The following is a 7865-nucleotide window of genomic DNA, read 5'->3' as shown; positions in this document are numbered from 1 at the left end:
AATCCGTGGGAACAACTATCTCACCACCTATTTCGAGGGCATTCCTTCGATTTTTACTTGAAGACATTCTGATTCCATACTTACAGAAATTGTATCTCAGTCCATTGTTCACGGACGAGTTTGTACTTTCTAATGAATTAAGATGACTCTTCTATCATGTCTTTGTCTTGTCTAACATTGAGAGATAGAGAGAGAGAGAGAGAGAGAGAGAGAGAGAGAGAGAGAGAGATTTGACATGGTAAAGAAATGTATTCAAGCACACTTTTTCACAGGGCACAATTGAAAAATGAGCTCAATAAACTTCATGTATTGAAAGTCATTTGTATACACTTGGGTTCACAAGAATATCTGTTACATTGACACTACTTCAACCCGACCATCCAACTCTTTGCACAAAATATCTTTTTCCCTTCGCCGCATCACCTTACGGCCAGCTAGGAAAAAGGAAAATCTGATAGGTCCTTGTCCATTGACTCTTCAATTATGTCATGCCGCAAATGCTGAAGACTGCATAGCTCCCTTATTGTAACCACCAACAGTAGGCCATGCTCTTTATCAATCACTTCCACATCCACAGCAGGATTATCTTCCAAACCTGCAGAAACCTTGGTCCATAGGAATGTACTTTACGTTGAGCATTTGTGATCGCATATCCAAAACGAGAGTAAAGTGATTGGCTTGCAATCATGTATTGACAACTAGAGTATCAAGCGCGACCTTGCACCGTAAACCAATATCTTCCTTTGCATACCATCCTCTGTCAAGAAGTTTGTCACAGGATGACTGCTGAAATGACTTGCACATGAACATAGTTTTCGTAACACGGATGTTGTAGCTATGAAACAGCTCTATGAAGAGTACAACAGGACAAAAGTTTGCAATTCTAACCAGTTTGGTGGGAATAGAGCTACGTAGAGACCTTTGTATATCCTTGTAGAGCTTACTTCGCATTGCCTTCACATGTCAAGAGTACTTACAATTGCAACGTGGTTGATGTATATCTGATACATTTCCACCGTTTGCTATCACCTCTGGATGGGTAAACACATGATGAACAAGAACTTCCTTTACAGATCTTTTGCCGATTTCAACTTTGAAATCCAACACTCTGGCCTTCCATGCTGAGCGGTAAACGTTGATACCACTAGAACTCTTGGGTCTTCTTGGTTGCATGAGGACCCATGAACCTTTGTTTATCCTTTGTCCAACCCATTGGTTCTCTGCACTTATTGAAGTTGATATTGTAATTGAGGATATGCTACTACTTGGCCTTCTAGCAAAGTGCAGTTGTTGGTTTGTTGGTGTGAGAGACAGTAAACACCTGGAGCCTCTTGGGCGAGAAGACGTGGAAGCCATACTCTCAGAGAAAGCCTTAGTGGAGGGAGATTCACTTTGAATGCATTCTAATGGAGGAAAGTGTTTTAGAATTCCAATATCTTGTGCGGGCTTAATGGTCACCCTCTAGTACGTTAATGACCATAAGAGAATATCAGAAGTGGGACCACATGCAAGCACCTAAAAGCTCGGTAAAAGGAAGGAAATTACGATGCTACAATCCTAGATTCGTGAAAGTTTTATGCTATTTTCCTATTTTTTGAGTCTTTCCATGTACTTTCCTACGTAACGTAGCCTTCGTGCTCATTGGACGCGCTCTATTATTCTCTCTCTTCATATGGCCCTCCAAATGACCTCTGAAATTTCCTAATGCTTCAGCTCCAGCCATGAGGGCAACCAATCGCTTTGATGTGATCAATAGCAACGATCAAGCCGAGATGTCGTGCCCACATATTGTAGGCTAGTATATGTGAAACCGGGTGTGCTACTCCAAGGGCCCACCTCCCACATGTCCACCAATGCCCATTTCTCACATATGCTTAGCCATTTAGATCTTTCAAATCCAGCTAGCATGTTTGATGTGCCGATTTTATCCCTTCTCTCCACCATGTTAAAATCTCCCACCAAGATCCATTCTCCCTTGACATGAAGAGACAATCGAGGGCTTTATTTATAGGATAGATTGGTGAAGATAACCACTCAAGTTTAGCATTCTTAGACCTAGGTTTAGTACCAACAATTCCTACTCATCATTAGTTGGTTTTTAGGTAAGACCATATTAGGTATTTTGGTAAAAATCTCACATTATGGGAATCTCCAAATCGACTAAATTCATGTAATTTGGGAATTTTCCACTTAAAGTGGGAAAAATTGAGGTGTGTGGTTAGTAAATAAAGTGAAAATCTCATAGGATTGTGGTGTTGATAAACACCAAAAGTCAAGAGGATGTACAACACATGGATTTGAATAATAACTATAAATTACATAAAACAAAGGAAGATACAAAAAAGATTTTGTTTACAAACTGACTAGTATAGTCACAATAGAAGCTCCACATAATTCTACTCCACATTTGATACCATATCTGAACTTTGATCCAAGTGTGGTTGATGTGCACGAGTGAGGCCTTCTTTGGCTTTTAGAGAATGCCTTTCTGGAATCTTTATTCTAGAAAATGGTCCTTCTTTGTTGGGTCTCCAGGACCAAACAATTGCATCTATAGTTTCCCACACTTGTGGGTCCTTATAGTTGACAGCCCAATAACCCTTCCAACAATTGCTGTAAGATTGAGTATCTGTCATCCCACTTTTTCTCGCGCAAGGTGCCCAATATTGAATCAAGAGTTTTCTGTAGTTTGGTGATGTAGGCTCATTATCAATGTCAGATAAAGCCATTGCAAGCCACACTGGATAGATTTCTATGTCACTCGGAACAAGCATAAGAAAGTCACCTTGGTGCACATCAGACATAGGGTCAAACTCTTCCCTTGGCCTATCTCGTTGAGGCCCACAAAAATGATCGTTCAACTCTTCAAGGCCTAGGAATCTTTCTGCTCCTTGTTGCAAATTCATTGTAGTGCTTTGTAGGTGAGAATATTCTTGAGTTTTTGGCCAAAACATTTCATACAAGACTCCCTCTGATATGATTGCTTTTCCAATCTCTTCAATTACCTTACTCCAATAATCTATCACGGGTCTATAATATCGCGGAATACTTGAACCATTCCCTAAATTTTTCCAAAATTTTATATAGTTCTTTAGCCCCAAAATGACTTCTTCGTGGGCCTTGACATACTCCGCCATTTGTACTAGAGGTGGATCTCCATGTGGTAACATTGGCTTGCCTTCTGTGTCTGTTTTCCAAAGGCGAATACTTCCACTCCAACTTGATACACCTACATGTGCCTTATATTGCATCATTGGTGTCTCATCCTGCATAAAGAACCTGAACTGAAGCGGTTTGGAATGTCCAACAAGTATGTCTTGTCCATCACAAAGATAGCCATCACAATATTGCTTGAAATCGGGGATCTTTGTGAGAAAAATGGAGCTGGAGATGAAGATGAGCTGTTTCGTAATGTATCCATCAAATGTGGCAAAGTATAGGTTTGTGTAACTCTCAGCTTCTCTGAAAACCTACTAAACATGGCGTCTATGTCCTCATGTGTATGCCCAACCATTAAAAATCCCAGCTGGATGGTTTTGAAAACACCCCTTGCAACAAGCATTGACAAATAGGCAAATAAGTATCGATTTTTGTTTTCCCCTGCACAATTATCCAATTGTAGCAACAAGTTCTCTGGCAATCTGCGAAATGTTGACCCCAATTCCTCTTCTGCAATTTCTGACGACTGCACAATGGGCTCTTTTCCATCACTCAAGTTATGGTAGTCCAAAGCATCCCTTGAGTTCAAAGCATGTAGTAGTGAAATATTGCTCCTTGGAAGTCCATTTGTTACTAGATCACCAAGAGGATGCTTATCTATCCTCTCTAGGTTATGTAAACAATTAGCAATTGAGCCAATTGTAAGATTTGGATCAGCTGGCCACAAACCATTCAAGACAAAGTGTCCGTAATGACCTTCTCCATGTCCATGAGTGATCATGCCAATCAATGCCACCTGCAGATTATATCCTGAATCCACACCCTTGGGAACAATGCGTAATCTAGGAATGGCAGTCTTCTTTTGATCCATCTTATCATGGATTATGCATACATATTTTTGTGGTTGAGTTTCTGAATACGTGCGCCATGCATAATATAGGCTTCTGCAACTCTTTTGTTGTGCCATGTGAACTTCTCTCTCCCTCAAGAGAAGAGCTCTCTCTTCAAGAGAAGGTTTAGCTTCTAACCTTGCCTTGATTGAGCTACAAATATTGCACTTAGAGAACTCACTCGTCTTTGTTAAAGTGACATGTGGGTACTCTTTGTTCCAAATTCTACCAAAAGAAGATTGGGATAGCTTCTTCTCATAGCCCATTTGGTCAAGTGTCGTGTTGATTTCACATAAAATATCCACTTGTTTGTATGTTGATGGAATCACCAATTGAGTCTCTCTTGAGCCATCTAGCAGTGTTCTACTTCTATGTGGCATCTTCTCAGAGTTGTTTTCCACAAACTCATTTAGTAGTGCTCTTGCTAAACTAGTATGTTGAAGTCCCCTTCTCAATGTACATGTGTTCCCATGTACATATTGGCGCACACCATTTTCAAAGTTCTCCTTGTATCGATAAAATGATGTCTTTGGTATTCCATGTAGCTCATACCATGCTCTACAACAAACAATAGAGCCATTTAGCCTGAATTGGTATCGTGACTTCTCATCTTTCTGATAACATATAGAAAGAACATCATAAACATAATTAGTGCGTGATTTTTGAGACTCTCCCCAAAACTGTTGTCGTAACCTTGTCACCATATCACGATCTGCAAACTGGCAACATTTTTGTGCACAACAATCAATGCATGATACCCTTTGAATTGATTTGTTTGAAAGGTAAAAAGTCGAAGCTGGTGCTGCTTTTGATTTTTGAGTCCTGTTCATGAAAGTGTATCGTCTCTTCCTTGACAACTGGAAACATTACTCCCATCAAGTTTTTTTCCAACATTGTCATCGTTGGATACATCCTCATATGTAGCATGCATGCCATCAACAGGAACAAATCGTTGTATGGGCTCCCATTCAACATTGTTGTCTGCTTGATGGGCCACTTTAGCAAAGTGATGCTACCCACTTCAACCACATCATCAATGCTTGCATTTTCTCTTTCAATACCACACCCACACAATCAGGACCAAGTTCCTGAAAGTTGACATAATCATGTGGAAATACATATAAGATGGTCCCTTCATTCATGGTTTGCATCATTGTGTCATCTTTTAAAAGGACCCTCTGATTTCTCCAAGACTCTCGAATCATTGCTTCAAATTCTGGGCTTGTCATAGGTATTGCATCTGTAACTAGAGGATCAGAATGATCATGTTCTTCATCACCATTGTAGCTTTCCTGTGGATCAATTAAGTTCCCATTTAATACAAAAGATTGCAAAAGAAGCTTTGACCATCGAAACACACTCCATAATGAGCCTTGGAGAGATGAAGTATCCATTGTAGGAAAAGGTAGGACCACATCCTTCAAGCATTCCTCCACTAGTATGGAGACATTTCCTTGCCCTATCTTTGTACCACCACAAGTGGAATCTGGATCTGTTCTACACACACAGCCAATACCAACAATTTCATTGTCAAGTATCATATGTACTTTCTCCCCAGATTCAAAGTCCATCCTGTAAGTGAAAAAGATTACATTGTTAAATCCATAGTTATAGAAAAATACTCTTCAAACAAAAAATCATGCTACAACATGGAAAAGGTTTGCATAGGTTGGACAAGTGGTGAACCTTGAGACCAAATCCTCCTTGCTATATTAATGGAAGCAAGGTTGGAAATTATGGTGGATCTTGAAACCAAAGCATCCTTGCTATATTAGAGCATAGGTTGGACAAGTGGTGGACCTAGTTGTAATACCCACTGCCACCTATCAACTACTATAGGACTATGCTTTCCAATGTCCAAGTATCCCTTGAGGCTTTCAAGGTTGAACACGTGGTGGACCTTGAAACAAAAATCCCCTTTCTATATCAGAGCATAGCTTGGACAAGTGGTGGACCTAGTTATAATGCCCAATATCCAAGGTGAAATACCTTAGGACCTTGCTACCTTGCTTGCCAATGTTTACGTAGCCCCTCATTTATTTAATGGAAGTAAGGTTGGACAAGTGGTGGACCTTGAAACCAAAGCCTCTTTGCTATATGAGAGCATAGGTTGGACCTAGTTTTAATACCCACTGCCACCTATCAACTACTATAGGACTATGCTTTCCAATGTCCAAGTATCCCTTGAGTCTTTCAAGGTTGAACACGTGGTGGACCTTGAAACGAAAATCCCCTTTCTATATCAGACCATAGCTTGGACAAGTGGTGGACCTAGTTATAATGCCCAATATCCAAGGTGAAACACCTTAGGACCTTGCTACCTTGCTTGCCAATGTTTACGTAGCCCCTCATTTCTTTAATGGAAGCAAGGTTGGACAAGTGGTGGACCTTGAAACTAAAGCCTCTTTGCTATATGAGAGCATAGGTTGGACCTAGTTGTAATACCCACTGCCACCTATCAACTACTATAGGACTATGCTTTCCAATGTCCAAGTATCCCTTGAGTCTTGCAAGGTTGAACACGTGGTGGACCTTGAAACGAAAATCCCCTTTCTATATCAGAGCATAGCTTGGACAAGTGGTGGACCTAGTTATAATGCCCAATATCCAAGGTGAAATACCTTAGGACCTTTCTACCTTGCTTGCCAATGTTTACGTAGCCCCTCATTTCTTTAATGGAAGCAAGGTTGGACAAGTGGTGGACCTTGAAACCAAAGCCTCTTTGCTATATGAGAGCATAGGTTGGACCTAGTTGTTATACCCACTGCCACCTATCAACTACTATAGGACTATGCTTTCCAATGTCCAAGTATCCCTTGAGTCTTGCAAGGTTGAACACGTGGTGGATTATTGAAACCAAAATCCCCTTTCTATATCAGAGCATATCTTGGACAATTGGTGGACCTAGTTATAATGCCCCTCCTTTCTTTAATGGAAGAAAGGTTGGAAAAGTGGTGAATCTTGAAACCCAAACCCTTTGGCTATATATAGAGGATAGCTTGGACAAGTGGTGGGCTTAGTTGTAGTATCCAATGTCCAAGGTCCAAGGTGAACTATGTAAAGACCTTACTTCCAAAAACAAAGTCGTACAAGTGGTTCTCCTTCAAACCAAAACGTCCTTAGTGTATTAGAACATAGCTTGGAGAAGTCGTGGACTTAGTTGTAATGGTGAATGTCCAAAGCAAACTATTATAGGACCTTGCTTCCCAAATCAAGTTTGGACAAGTGGTGGATCTTGAAACCAAAACCCCCTTACTGTATTAGAGCATAGCTTAGATAAGTGGTGGACCTAGCTGCCATGGAAAATGTTCAATGTGAACTGCTACAGGACCTTGCTATTAAATGTCTAAGTAGAGCTAGCTTCTTTAATGGAATCAAGGTTGGGAAAGTGGTGCATCTTGAAACCAAAAGCCCTTTATTGTATTAGAGCATAGCTTGGACAAGTGAGGGACCTAGTTTTTAATGTGTGATGTCCAAAGAAAAGTATTACAAGACCTTGCTTTCCAATATTTGAATTGGTCAAGTGGTTAAAACTAAGTATAAAACTTTGACCATTTTCTTCTCGAATTGCCAAAAAGCTAGTTTTAGACACCCCTAAATGAAAATGGTTTAGGGTGGCCTTAAGCAACGTTTTTTCAAAGACTTGAACAAAAGGGTTGCCGAAGAGTAATGAAAATTTATTATGGCTTGAAGTGCCTGAGTATGTGAAAACAAGCCTAGGTTTTCCACGAGGCAAAAGGTGACATAATAAGAACATTGGAAACTTAGGATTGACCATGTGGCCTAAACTTTGGCAAGTGAAGTGGTGGCCAAGTT

This window comes from Adiantum capillus-veneris, chromosome 6 (assembly GCF_014529385.1).
Source record: "Adiantum capillus-veneris isolate H3 chromosome 6, ASM1452938v2, whole genome shotgun sequence".
Lineage (NCBI taxonomy): Eukaryota > Viridiplantae > Streptophyta > Polypodiopsida > Polypodiales > Pteridaceae > Adiantum > Adiantum capillus-veneris.
The sequence above is the reverse complement of the archived record's forward strand: the minus strand, read 5'-3'. Positions refer to the sequence as shown.